The 14,446-nt window shown below is 39.2% G+C and overlaps 1 protein-coding gene across 3 annotated transcripts in view; it reads right to left on the bottom strand.

Moving 5' to 3' along the window:
- The window catches only part of CDH18 (cadherin 18), an 845,073-nt gene extending 831,321 nt beyond the window's left edge, over positions 1 to 13,752 (bottom strand). For all 3 annotated transcript variants that reach the window (XM_074944996.1, XM_074945002.1, XM_074945001.1), the window contains exon 1: positions 13,222 to 13,752. The gene's annotated coding sequence lies outside the window, so the exon portion shown is untranslated. The remainder of the gene's footprint in view (positions 1 to 13,221) is intronic.
- Positions 13,753 to 14,446: the final 694 nt, after the last annotated feature.

Genomic DNA, 14,446 nt, shown 5'->3' with positions numbered 1-14,446 from the left:
GCATCCGCAGGTTTGGCCGATCGCAGCTCCCACTGGCTGCAGTTCGCTGCTCCAGGCCAATGCGGGCTGCAGGAAGGGCAGCCAGCACATCCCTTGGCCCGCACCACTTCCTGCAGCCCCCATTGGCCTGGAACGGCAAACCGCGGCCAGTGGGAGCCGCGATCGGCCAAACCTGCGGACGCGGCAGGTAAACAATAGCATATCGTGGTATGCTATGCATCCGATGAAGTGAGCTGTAGCTCACGAAAGCTCATGCTCAAATAAACTGGTTAGTCTCTAAGGTGCCACAAGTACTCCTTTTCTTTTTTCTTTTTAGAAAGTTTAGATTATATTGCATTTATGTCAAATACAAGAAGTGTGAGGCCCTAAAAGGAATTTACTTAAAATGGCTTTACATTAGTAACACCAGCAATTAACATGCAGAGTCATTTACTGAAACCAGTTGAACGAGAATGTCCTGTGCATTTTTTAAAGTGTTTTGAAGGAAAAAAAAAAGTAAAATAAAGGTGCTAATGCTGCATGAGGTACAATCAGCCTTCTTTAGAGTCCCACGTGTTCCTGTGAGTTGGAGCAGCAAAGTGATGCCGGGGTAATCATTTAATTGCTGTATTATATCTGTCCTCTGGGATACAAAATACCCACATGACTACCTTAAAATGATACATCTATTCCACTATTAGCACGTCAAAGAACACCACCATATTTTTCCACCACAGATATTGCATGATGCATACCAAAAGGTGAGCCAACAGGTAAATAATATATATATATATAAAGCAGAAATGAATGACCAGTGATGGTGAATATACAAGCAAAACACAGGAGCAAAATATGAGAATAAATTGGTCTTATTGCAATTTGGGGAAAGACTCAGCTTTAAAACCTATAAGTTATGATATACATTTATTTTCATTCGTATACTATCCTTCCCGAGACCAGGGCATCTTATGATTTACCGCTAGAATTCACTGAGTTGGCACATCTCTACATTCACAAACCTACAAGCCTGCAGTTAAATCCAGAAGTTAAAGCATCATCTACAAGGCAAGCAGTGTGAAGTTTGACCTAATTATATTTTATTATCTGAACTCAAGATTTATTAGTAGGGTGCTGAAAATGCACAAATGAACATGTAAAGCAACTCCCACTCCAAAAAAGCTTAAGAAAGAATAATGTCTACTCTGCACATTCCTTTCAGCAGAATGTAAAATACAGACATTGTATGTACCCCTAGCAAAGATATAAATATCAGTGTAGATGATGAGATACCGCTTAGGCAAATAGAGCAAAGACATTTCTGAACCCTGTGGGTATGTACCCTGGTATGTAGCCTTCAGGGCTCTCTACTCACCCTTTCTAGTGCCTCCCTTTCTACACTTCTATTTTTAGCAGTATAGTGTCCCACTGCCTCCTCACTGCTGGAGACTTTCACCAGTATGGGAAAATGCTCCAGCACTGGGGAAAGATTCTTGCATTTGCGGAGGTAACAAGGAACGACTCTGGCAGTGGGGAAGGCTCTGGTGCAGAGGGGGAGGCAATGGTGAAAGGCTCCAGCAGTTCCCTGCTCCCAAGCCCTTCCCTCATCCCCCCGAGTCTCTCCCTGACACATGTGATGCAACCTGCTTTTCACTGCTTCATGTAGCTGCACAGACCCTACATGCCACCTCAGGAGGTATGAGGTGTAAACATAACCTTAAGACACAGATCACATTCCAGTCCTCTGCCCACTAGAAATATATGACATATTTATTACAGCATCCTTCTCCATGGTGGCTAGACACATTTTCAAAATTAAAAAAATAAAACAAAACATAACTTATGCATAGGTAATGGGAGAAACATGGTTGCTTCCTACAAGAGTTTTAGCAACCATTTTGTCATATTCTCAGTCAAGAGGACACAAAGCTCCCTTTCCATAAAAACAAGACAAACTAAATAAATATCTTGCATCAGGCCCTTTAGCTCACTAGACACAGGTGCTGGTGGATTTCCAAAAGGATTGCATTTCTGAGAAAGGATCCCTAAATTAAGAAGGCCCTGGAAACTGGTTTTAAAGTGTTCAAAGTCTAAAGAACCAACAGCAAGAAGCTTTGGGCTGATGTATTTAAGTACTGCAACACAGTGTGGGGTGAAAGTCTGTTTCTCAGATAAGAGGGTGCCTCTATGATGTTATACAGCATTGATGAAGTACCTCTGACACAGAGTCCAAATCATATGCATGCTGAAGTGATTGTGATGCCCACATGCTTTACGTTTGGCTGTATTTTTATTCACTTGGCCTGGATTTTGCTAATCCATTTCTTCTCTTTAGTAATGTACATGATGCAATAAGCAGAAAATACCTCCTCAAATAGTAGAATAGTCAGTTGATTGGCTGAAACAAGGTAATTGCTTAAGCAATTTCCTTTTCAAAGAACTGAAGTCCTGAAGCTCCTCGAGATTATTTCCAGAAGGGAAGACTGTGTATTGCATTTATAAAGAAACTGTGAGAAATATTTGGCAGTGATATGCCTTGGGTGGGGATAGACTTCAGGTACTAAATGGAAAACTTTCCTGGCTGAGGTGTTCAGTAACATCTCATGTGAAAAGAGACAAGACAGATTTAAACAGTTTGATTTCTATAAACTAGACTGAGTGTAGGTCAAACGTGGGCATCTCTGGAGCATTAGAAAAATCATTATTTGCATTACTGTATGTAATGTTCCCAGCAGTTATCCCCTGGGTGTTATATTTTTAACTGGCAGAACACTGGACTTCAATCCTGGAGTTTACATTATATGAGAAGAAGAAAACTGGTAGAAAATAATGAGAACCATTTAAGAGAAGTTCATAACTACCAGGTTGTGGGCTTAGTAATTGTTTTTGCTGTCTGCTATGTGGATGTTCAAAATACTCTGAAAGGGCTTGTGGTCTTATTGAGCCTTTTAGAATCTGATTGGAGACATCCAGGTAAAGCCAGGTGAACACGTATTGTGGTAATGAGCTCCTTACAAGAATCTAAATAACACAAGAAACCTCTTCCCATCCTCTGACAAGTCTGCAGGGCATTAGAACAATACAGGAAAGAGTTAAGAGGGTCAGGGAATGTATCCTTCTGTGCCTCACAAACCCACCATGCCCAGATGACAATCATAAAAGGAGGAAGGAGAAAACGGGAAGGAGAGGGAGAAAGTTACAATGTAGGTTGAGAAGGGCCCGTTTCCCTGCTTGTACACCAACAGGAGGAGATGACTTTATCTGGTTTCCTAGAGAGGGAAGAACTTTGGTTCTGGAAAGTACTTTCATCAGCAGTGAGGAAGAGCATAGCTTGTGACAGGGCCCCAATTGCTAGTAGAAATAGGGGAGATCATCTCTGCACAAATACTGAGGTGGGTAGTTTGCACCTTGATCCAGGAGCTCCTGGGAACTAACCAGGCCACTTAACTTGCACACAGCTGCCCAAGGCCCCTGTAGGCCTTGTGACAGCCAAATAATAGTTGGAGCACTGGTCTGCCCCAGCAACAACCCTTCCACATCCTCCAAGCTATCCCCTGGCCTTAGCTGCTGCACCATGGCCTCCTGCAGGGGGTAGGGTAGAACCAGTAGAGCTGATGTTGGATCTATCAGTGGGGCTTTCTTTACCAGGGTTATTTACCAGGTGTTTTATAGCTTCTTTGCAGCCACTTTGTATCAGTGTAACAAAGTGGCTTCATGGCAACTGTCAATATAGCCCTAAAAGAAAAGGAGGACTTGTGGCACCTTAGAGACTAACCAATTTATTTGAGCATGAGCTTTCGTGAGCTACAGCTCACTTCATCGGATGCATACTGTGGAAATTGCAGAATACATTATTATATACACAGACACCATTGTCTGTGTATATAATAATGTATTCTGCAATTTCCACTTTATGCATCCGATGAAGTGAGCTGTAGCTCACAAAAGCTCATGCTCAAATAAATTGGTTAGTCTCTAAGGTGCCACAAGTCCTCCTCTTCTTTTTGCAAATATAGACTAACACAGCTGTTACTCTGGAATATAGCCCTAGACATTTTATTGAAATAAGATGTGGAGAAGGAAGAGCAGTTGCCAATTGTGTTGCTGATATTTTGCTAATTACATTATCTACTTTCTTATAGGACTGTGTTTGAAAATTATCAAGAAAAGCTTTCTTGTTCTCTTACATGAGTGCACAGCAGTAATGAGCAACCCTCCAAAAGCTTTGATGTTTTGGAATGGCATCCAAAACTTTATCTGAAGCCAATTGAAATTTGTCACATTTCAAAATAGGGTTAGATAGCTAAAGAGAGGTGGCTTTCCTGTGAGGATTTTTACTTTCTGGTTTCAATTGGGTAGGACATTTCACAACACTAGTCTCCCGTACGGTAATTTAGTATATCCAGATACTGTCCCAGCCAAAACTGGAATGTGAAGGTTATCTGCATATTTTTTTAAAGTTAAACTTGAGGAAAAAAAATGGATGTGAACTTTGGATGAAGCTTTGGGTCATGTTTCAGTGCCTTTGTACATCATGAGAAATCATTAAATAATGGGTCCATTCTTACTCCCAATGAATTTAGTGGCAGTTTTGCCATCAATTTCAGTTGTAGAGGGATTGAGTCTATCGTTCTACACTCAGCAGTACATTTATTTATCATCCAATAGAGGCTGGAGCCGATAAGTATTGTCTGGATTTTGGATGACTGGGCAGTGCAAAAAAGGAAAATCCATTTCTTTGTCTCAATTTTTGTTAGAAGAGGAAAACAAAAGTCCCTTTACTCCAAGAGGAAAAAGATGAATGCAGCAGTTTATAAACCAGTATATTGCAACTCTCCTCTATACCATACATAATTCCCAGTGGCCACCTGTCTAGTCTATCATCTTCACCTTTAAATATTCTGGGCCATGTACAAGTGGGACTGCTGATCATTCTTCAGTATTAAGAACAAATGTACTCCCCAATGGAATCAAGCAAATAGTTAATCATCATGCATTCTTAATAACTGAAGTGGTCACTACTTCAGATCTGGCCAGGAAGTTAAACTTGCACCAATTTATATCAGGAATCTTCAATAATTGGAAGGTATAAAATATACTCGGGCTACTGTCCTTAGCCAACTACTGGAATTCATGAAAAATACTTTTAAAAAAAATAACAACGGTATAAATAATTCAAGGAATTGACATGGCTTTGTTGTTGCCATAAACAAGTTAATTTTCTAAGGTACAAATCTGCCAAGGAAGGACAGCCAACTAAAAGAAGTACTTTTCACTATCAGCTGTTCTGCTGGACCTTGCTGATGTACTTTGTGCTCCACAGACCTGCATCATTAATTATTGTACAGAGGAAGATTTGTCTGTGCATTGTTCTACACCTCAGCATATTCAGTGTTTTTGCAAAGCAGTAGCATTTTGTTGCCTCTGTTCTAAAGGCTTTGAAATTCAAATAAATCCACAATTTGTAAAAGCTTATCTCCAGACTGTCCTTCCACACACTTTAATAGTATTTTTCTTCATTATACACAGTAAAGTATTTTTTCCTTCTTCATGTATTACAGTTGGTCATGTTAGTTGGATGGAATAACTGTAAATATTGGGAAAAAAATAAGAACCACATTTCATTGCAGGATTCAAACATCTGATGACCAACTAAAGTTCATGCATTTTGGGTTACAAGCTTTTTCAATACCTTATATCCACCACAGAACTTAACTAGGGGGCACATTTTGCAACTGGATCTGCACAGGTGGATCCTTGTACCAATATGGAGGCTGATTGAACACACCTGGTTTCTGCATTGGTGCTGCAAGAGTCCATCCACATATCTGATTGCAGGGTCAGGGGCTACATACATAACAATACAGAACAGGATGGGGGTATGCATATATTTACATACAAGATGATATGAGGAACAAAAGGTAGAATTAATATAAGCATTGGCTTATTCCTGAGCTTCTCAAGCCAAGGGTTGTAAATAGCTGTCAGTGAGTCCTGATCTGTCCTTTCCATATTGATAAATAGGATGATAAATAGGTCGATCTGAGGTATCTGGGAACAGGGGTCCCAGCTTTAATTATTTTTTAATTTTTAAAAGAAACTGGAAAAAATAACAGCAACAGACCCAGCTTCATATGCATGATATAGTTGATATCTTAAATCAGCTCTATTAAAATGAGTCTAACAGTTTTCATAATATTTAAGTTATTCTTGTAAACTTCTTACTTATAGCAATGATAGTCAGAGACACATGACAATCTTCCCCCGCATTGACTCCAAGAAAGCAGAAAATGGGAAAAAATGTTTCCTGTTAAGCATATCTGGAGTCTTATTTGGAGACATGTCTGAATAATTGTTTTATACATCTTTAAACATTCATCAGTGACAAATCTTTTATACATGCTTAGCAGAGCATCCTAGACTGTTGCAGGTTTCATTAGCTAAAGTTTCAGAGTGACTTCTGTTTATCATAATACCACCTTACATTTACACAGTAGTTTTCATTCAAAAGTAATTCAAAGTGCTTTACATAGTGTGTGTATTTAAAGGATAAATTCACCACCTAGTAAATTAGAGACATCTCTGCAGTGGAACACAGTAGACACTGTGACAAGAGCTTCTATGTGAGATTGTGTGTGTGTGTGCGTTTGAAGAAACCTCATTGATTTTGGATAAGCAGAGCATAATTAAATTATACAGGATTTGTGGAGAAGACAGTGAGCTTGGGGTTAATGCACTAGATTCTGACTCAAGAGTTCTGGCTTCATTTCCTGGTTCTGCTACAGACTTCTTGTGTGATCTTGTTCATGTTAATCAATCACTCTGGACCTCAGGTCCGCATCTCAAAAATCATACTTCCTTTCTCTCAGCCTTTGACAGTCTTGCCTCCTTAGACGGTACGATCTCCAAAACAAGGACTCTCTCTTGCTGTATGTATCTACAGCACCTAGTGCACTGTGTTCCCAATCTTGGCTGGAACCACTAGGTTCAACTGTAATAAAGTGAATTGCAGCCCCTCCTCTCAGAATGCAGCACATCATCTCACAGAGAAAACTGCAAACAAGCAAGCATGTGATCATTGTGATCTTCAGGAAAATCTAAAAGGAAAATGACTATTGTTTCCATTTAAGATGCAGTTCTGGGCAGGGACATCTTTTTGCTACATGTGTGTAAAGTGCCTGATCACTGACAGTGGCCCCTAATTCCTACCAAAACAACAATACTTTAAAAGTTAAGTTACCTGTACAGTAAAAGATGAGATGATTTTGGCTAATACTCCCATCTTTATTCACATTGAGTAATACCTTACTCTACGACTACTCCTATTGTCTCGTTCAGCTGGGTAACTTAGGCCAGGTCTACACTAAAAAGTTAGGTGGGACCCAGAGAGGCAGATCAGGGGTCTGAAAAATCCACACCCCTAACCAACATAGTTAAGCCAACCTAACCCCCTATTTAGACAGTGCTAGTTCAACAGAAGAATTCTTCAATTGACCAGTCTACTGCCATTTGGGGAAGTGGATTAACTACAGCTATAGAGGACCCCTGCCATCTCTGTAGTGAACGCCTACACTCATGTGCTACAGTGGTGCAGTTGCTATGCTGCAGTGGTTTAAATGTGGACATAGCCTTATTTGTGTAGGAAGATACAAAAATAGCAGGAATAGGAGAATCCCATCTTTTATAAGTACATTGAAAGTAACTTTGAGTGGCTCATACTCAGAACATCCCAGTTTTACAAGGTAACTTTTGTTTTTAACAGAATTACAAATTTCAAAGCTTCTGTAAGCCAACCAGACTTGGCAGGTTACCTTGTCCAGTGAGCAAATATATTCTCTTTCAAAGTTAAACAGTTATAAAAATAACTCTTTCAGAAGTAAAATAATGGAAGAAGGAGGGAAATAATTTTCTGCTAGTTTTGACTCACTTTTTTTCCAGCTTCACATTGTGTCACTGTTTTTAGTATATGCATTCCCTTGAGCCTGTCTTCTCATGTTTTAGCAACAGATCACTTGGCAATAAGAATCATAGAACTGGAAGGGACCAGATCACTTGGCAATCATAGAATCATAGAACTGGAAGGGACCTCAAGAGGTCATCTAGTCCAGTCCCCTGCACTCATGGTAGGACTAAGTATTATCTAGAGCAGTGGTTCTCAAACTAGGGCCACCGCTTGTTCAGGGAACAACTTACCCTGGTGGGTAAGGCTGGTTTGTTTACCTGTCGTGTCCACAGGTTTGGCCAATCACGGATCCCGCGGTTCGCCGCTCCAGACCAATGGGGGCTGCAGGAAGGGTGACCAGCACATCCCTTGGCCCACGCCACTTCCGCATCCCCATTGGCCTGGAGCGGCAAACTGTGGCCAGTGGGAGCCGCGATCGGACAAACCCTGAGGACGCAGCAGGCAAACAAACTGGCCCGGCCTACCAGGGGCTTTCCCTGAAAAAGCGGCGGAACCAGTTTGAGAACCACTGATCTAGAGCATCCCTGATAGGTGTCAGTCTAACCTGCTCTTAAAAATCCCCAATGATGGTGATTCCACATCCTCACTGGGCTATTTATTCCGTGCTTAACCACCCTGACAGGATTTTTTTCCTAATGTCCAACCTAAACTGCCCTTGCTGCAATATATACCCATTGCTTCTTGTCCTATCCTTAGAGGTTAAGGAGAATATTTTTTTCTCCCTCCTCCTTGTAACAACCTTTTATATACTTGAAAACTGTTATCATATCCCCTCTCAGTCTTCTCTTTTCCAGACTAAACAAACCCAATGTTTCCAATCTTCCTTCATAGGCCATGTTTTCTAGACCATTAATCATTGTTGTTGCTCTTCTCTGAACTTTCTCCAATTCATCTACATCTTTCCTGAAATGTGGTGCCCAGAACTGGACACAGTACTCCAGTTGAGGCCATATCAGTGCAGAGTAGAGTTCAAAGATGGCATTTAAAAGAAAAATACTACTTTAATCATTCATTTTGAGAAAAATCTCCCAGTCAGTATATTTTTTCTCTACAATATTTGCCTAAATCAAGTAGAAAGATTTTGTTTCTAGGTTTTGGCACTGAGATTTATGAATGAGTTTTTCATAACCTTTGGACTGCTCAATTTCAGTCCCCAGAGCCACCTCTGATACTGTGCAACTGTTACCAATGCTGAGGAAGGTGTTGAGGAGTGACCTCCTGCATGGAGGAACTGTGCAGCAAATCTGTCGCCCAATAGAATGTGTGCAGCCAGTGTGAGGGATCCCTCAGTACAGAGAGGGGAACAGTGCTAACCACTGATCACTCTAAGTATACTTATTTGTATAATCTTCATTGGAAAATATTTTCACTAGTTAAGCTCACTCTGTTACTTTTCATCTAAATGTCAGCTGCCTTGCATTGATGTCAATTTGCTGTGTTAAATAGTGCTATATACAGAAATATATTGCAAATATACTATATATATATACACATAACACACATTATATATATATATATATATATATATATATATATATATATATATATATATATGTGTGTGTGTGTATATATATATATACATACATACACACACACACACACACATATATATATATATATATATACACACACACACATATATACACACATACAGTACTATATACAGAAATAATATTGCAAGTAATACTCAAGGACACTCCTATGGAGTAGTATTGTATTCCACTTGATGGGTGGCTTCTCAAGTCAGGTAATACTCAGCATGACCAAGAGGTTCAGAATCCGGTCAAAAGTGACTTCAGTGAGATTACTCACATGAGTAAGTGTTTTCCGGTTTAGGCTGATAGGGAAAAAGGGAAACGAAGGGTGTAGCATTTGCTCTATGTCTCATTTCAAACAAATAGCGTCCACTTTAAAAGTTCACTGACATCTATTCTCTCCTTCAAAAAGAATGTTGCATGTCTGAAGAAACTACATATTCCATATTCCAAACAACTTAAAGGTTCTTATCAGGCAGCTCAGTCAAATATGAGTCTTTCGCTAACCATATCAGAGCACTCATCAACTATTTCTTTTCATGACAGCTCCCAGGAAATGTTTCTGGAATGAGCAGATATGTAGCATCGTTTGGACATTTATAGCAACTAATATTAAATGCAGTTGTCTCATTTTTCTTGAAAGTGTTTCCCTACACACACTGGATGGACAGCTGGATGGATAGATGGACGGACACACACAATAAATTTAAAGTGTTGTATAAATCAGCAGCAGCATCAGGACTAGCCTCTCAATCATCTGCATGCATGCAAAAAAATCAATATTTTCTGGTTGCTCTATCTGATTAAAATAGTTATATGTTCAGAATAAACTCATTCAAGCAGAATGTATTTAAAAACGGGTAAAGGAACCAATAGCATCTGTCCAACGTGGCCTGCTGTGTGAATAGTATAGGAAGAAAGAGCCCCCTAATGGCTTCAAGTTATCTGTGAAAATAAATAGATTTCAGTTTCCTGAGTTCCTGGTTGAAAGCAGAAGCAAAATGAGTTTCTGAATGGCAAAAAATTAGTAATTTGGGTAAATGGTTGATATTATTGAACCAAAGTGTGAAATGGAGTGATCAGTCAAGATTCTCTGTGCTCAAAAAGTCAAAGGAAATGAACAGTTTAGACTACATAAATCAAGCTTGAAATGAACATGTGTTTAAGAGGTAAATTCAATTATTTAAATCTGGGACTGACAAAAGTGAACCCTTATGGTGTAAAACTTATGCACAGACGCTATCAACACATTTAAATACAACAATCTCAAAACCTAAAATAACGTGAAGGCTTTGGATCCCCCCCCCCCTTTTTTTAAGAAATAATTATTCAAGCTGAGTATCGCTAGTAGAAAAATAAAAGTCTTGTAATTTTCTTTTAGAATTTCATGATGAGCATCGAAGTATTAATGTTTTTAGATACTTGTTTGTAGGGGGCTTATTGATATTATACCCCTTTGATGTAAATTAAAACTGATGCTTATTTTGTAGTTTCATGGTGTGGGGGGGGGAATCCCATTGAGGGAAACAACCAAGAACAATCAGTGATTCCTCTCTTTCATAAGTGGTACATTTAAAGAGCACAGGTTCAATAAGCAAGCATGTCTACACAGATAAAGGGGAGAGGTGAAATGTGAAAGCTTTCCCATAGCTCTTAGACAAAGCTATGCAAAAGAAGTATTTGTAAATGTTACCCTCAGTGCTACATATTTAAAGAGACAGGCATGCATTTTCATAGGCGCCTAAGGGAGTTAGGGATTCGGCTCCTAATGAAATTCAATGGGAGTTGGGTGAAAAATCGCAGCCACAGATAATATACTTGCTAGCTCTACCCCCTTCAGTACCTGACACATATACTGTGCTCTGTTAACATTGTCAGTAGATAAAATAGAAAGCATTTCTCTCTCTCTCTCTTACTTTGGGCTGGATTCTGACACTTACCTTGTACAGTACTGTATTCTGGCCAGCAATCTTATTTATTCTATTGGGACTGTTCATGTAGTGAGGCCCTATTCAATGCACGTAAATGCGGCAGAATCTGACCCTAAATGAGTCCACTGTTAAATGTGAAGAATATCACCGGAAGAAAGGCTAGAATTACCTATATGCATAAATTGTGTTTATCAACTATAGAAAGACACTGGGACTACTTAACTACACTATGCAAAAACAGAAAGCTGAATAGAATAGACAGACACTGCTTTTTTTTTTTTTTAAGGCTTGTCAGTTTGCATTTTTACTTTTCTAGCCATTTTTTTCATAAAGTATATTAAAAATGAACCCAGATACCTCTCTCACCCATTCAAGTATGCACTCTGGTCCATTATACTAACGCCAATTTAAAAAAATTATCTATGACCATATTTCCCTACATACCAGTAACTAGTTTTTAATTAATATTTAAGGTCTACAAAATATGAAGAGTGAACTGAATAATTATGAATAAGGTATTTCATGTTACTTTGGGGGGGTTTGTAGTTACCAGGTGAAATAATATTATTTAATACTTTAATGTTGCATATACAACATAGGTAAAATATTTTGGGGGAGGAAAAAAGGTAATTGCAGCATATCCATTGATGGTTTGCCATCACCAGGGGTAGACTGCAATGTAGGGTTTAAAAGAACAGACATTTGAGGATCAGTAACCTTCTGTGAAAATTCCTTAACTTGATGACCCATAGGAAAGTTATTCCTGGCTGTGAGAATAACTGCTCAAATGCTTGGATTAATATAGTGACTACTCCACTTTGCTCAGATAGAAAATTAAAGTGGCTAGAATACAAAACATCCTTTTGGCTGGGATCAAGAAGCAGAAAGCACAAACAAACTAACATGAAAGATGATGCAAATCATCACAGTTAAAAAGAATATGATATGAATGCCTTTTGTTTGAAGTCACAGTGCTGTCTTTCCAGCTTTACTCTTCTGTCACCTATAATCCCAAAGTCAACATCTTCCTGACTGCTGCATAGCCTAAAAAGCTCGATTATTTCTTTTCTAACCTATCACCTTCCATAGAGGTAATGAAACTGTTTCCCACCAAGTTGAGGGATGTAATATGTGAAAAGTTTACGGAGAACAAAAGACGCTTTAAGGGAGGGGAGTGTCAATGTCACATCAAAACAGGCAATCAACTCGATGAGACTAGTACATTAGGCACAGAATAACTGAACATCTGAGGATTCATGTTTCAGCTCCTAAACCTTGGTATTTTCTTTTCAAGCAGAACGTTAGCTATAAGTACCATATCTCTAATAAGATGGCAGTATAATGCCATATCATTTAAGACAGATCATGTTTGTGCAGCAGTGGTTAGCTTACCGTCAAAAGACAGATTTTGTTTTAAACTACTGACAAGCACTGTGTAATGCTCCAGTGAAATGACTGCCTTACCTGGCTGCACAACATGAATAGCCAAGAATTTATTGCTTAGCATCTGTGGGACAGTTTACATTATAATATTGCACAAGTAGATAGAAAAATGTCATTGCTACCCACTTCATTTTCACTTAGTTTGGGCAAAAGTATAATCAACATTTTTCACAATCCAGAACTCCTTCCTAATTCTCTCTGTGCATGCATAGTATTTGATACCTATCCATCTGAGAATGAGAAAAAACTATATGCAATAAATCCATACTGTACATGAAGCCAAAGCTCATAGGTATTTTTTAACATGCAAGGTATAAAAAGAATAAGGCATTTTTTTTATTAACTGCTGAGAAAGGACAAAGAAAATCCTTACCTGGAGGATCAAACTGTGTATATCATCAGTGCTGTGTGGGTTTAGTGGGGAGAAGGCGAATTTTTGTTTTCAGTAATGAACCTCTTCTTCAGAGATGCAGATTGTTAAGAGATAAGTAAAATGAACTATTCCAATGTCCAGTCTATCATCGCTTGCACAGACTTGAGGCTAGCATCCTCTCATGAAGGAAGAAGGTAGCTCAGTAAGTTGTCCACTGAGGGAGCTAGGTATCAGTGTTATCAGGCACCAGCAGTCACATACTGATGCTATAGTACATACTCTCTCCCTCTCTTGCTCTCTCAGCTCTGAGTCTAAGCTCCTTCTGCTGCTGTATAATCAATCTAGCCTGTCTGAATCTAATAGGCCTCTATTTAACCAGCCAATCAATAGAAAGGATTCCAGTGCTGGTCCCCAGGGTCTTTTCCAGAAGTGGTACAAAGTATAAGAGTTTTGGCAGCAGTTTAAACCAAGTATTTTTCAATATTTTATCTCCCTTAGAGAGAGAATGTTTAGGAGACCCCAGCTTCAAAGCTAGCTTTGTCTCTGTGCTTTCTCATGTGAATTATATAAACACACACACACACTGTGCTGCAGTAGCATTCTGAAACCTTCCCCTCTCTTTCCCATTTTCAGTGTTTCAGAATAAAAATGCCAGAGATGGATCTGAACAGCAACCCCCTGATCAAAGCACTTGAATATTAGGGTGTTTAAAATCCAGTTCTGAATTTCGGAACTTGGGACTATCTCTAGTAAATACAGAAAAGAAGTAAGTATATGCTGACTAGAAGGGAAACATGCCTTGCAGTCTTATATTTATATCCCTCTGATTTTGAACCAGGATCCTTTCTTATGCCCTTCATACTTCCATTTGTTTTACAACCCCTAACAATACCCTACAGAAGCTTGCAAGTAAAAACATTGGGAGGGTCATTGTGTGCTGTGCATAACTGAGCATTGTATCACCACAAAATTCTTTAGCCTGAATAGTTCTACCACTGATTTTGGCAAACTTTACAGAAAAATGGGTCTGCAAGCTGGTGGTTCTGGTTCTGCTTCTGACACAGTTTTCATTCTGAAACAGACTGATGGGTAGCTGCTGCCATGCTTCTAACTCTGCAGAATTGGTCTCATTGACATAAGGTGATCCCACACCTCATCATGTTGACAGTACCAGAGAAGCTGATGTCTTGCTTACAACTATTGACAATTACTGCTCCCAGCAGAC

Source organism: Natator depressus, chromosome 2 (assembly GCF_965152275.1).
Source record: "Natator depressus isolate rNatDep1 chromosome 2, rNatDep2.hap1, whole genome shotgun sequence".
NCBI lineage: Eukaryota > Metazoa > Chordata > Testudines > Cheloniidae > Natator > Natator depressus.
Note: the sequence above shows the minus strand (reverse complement) of the source record. Positions and strands in the feature narration are given on the sequence as shown.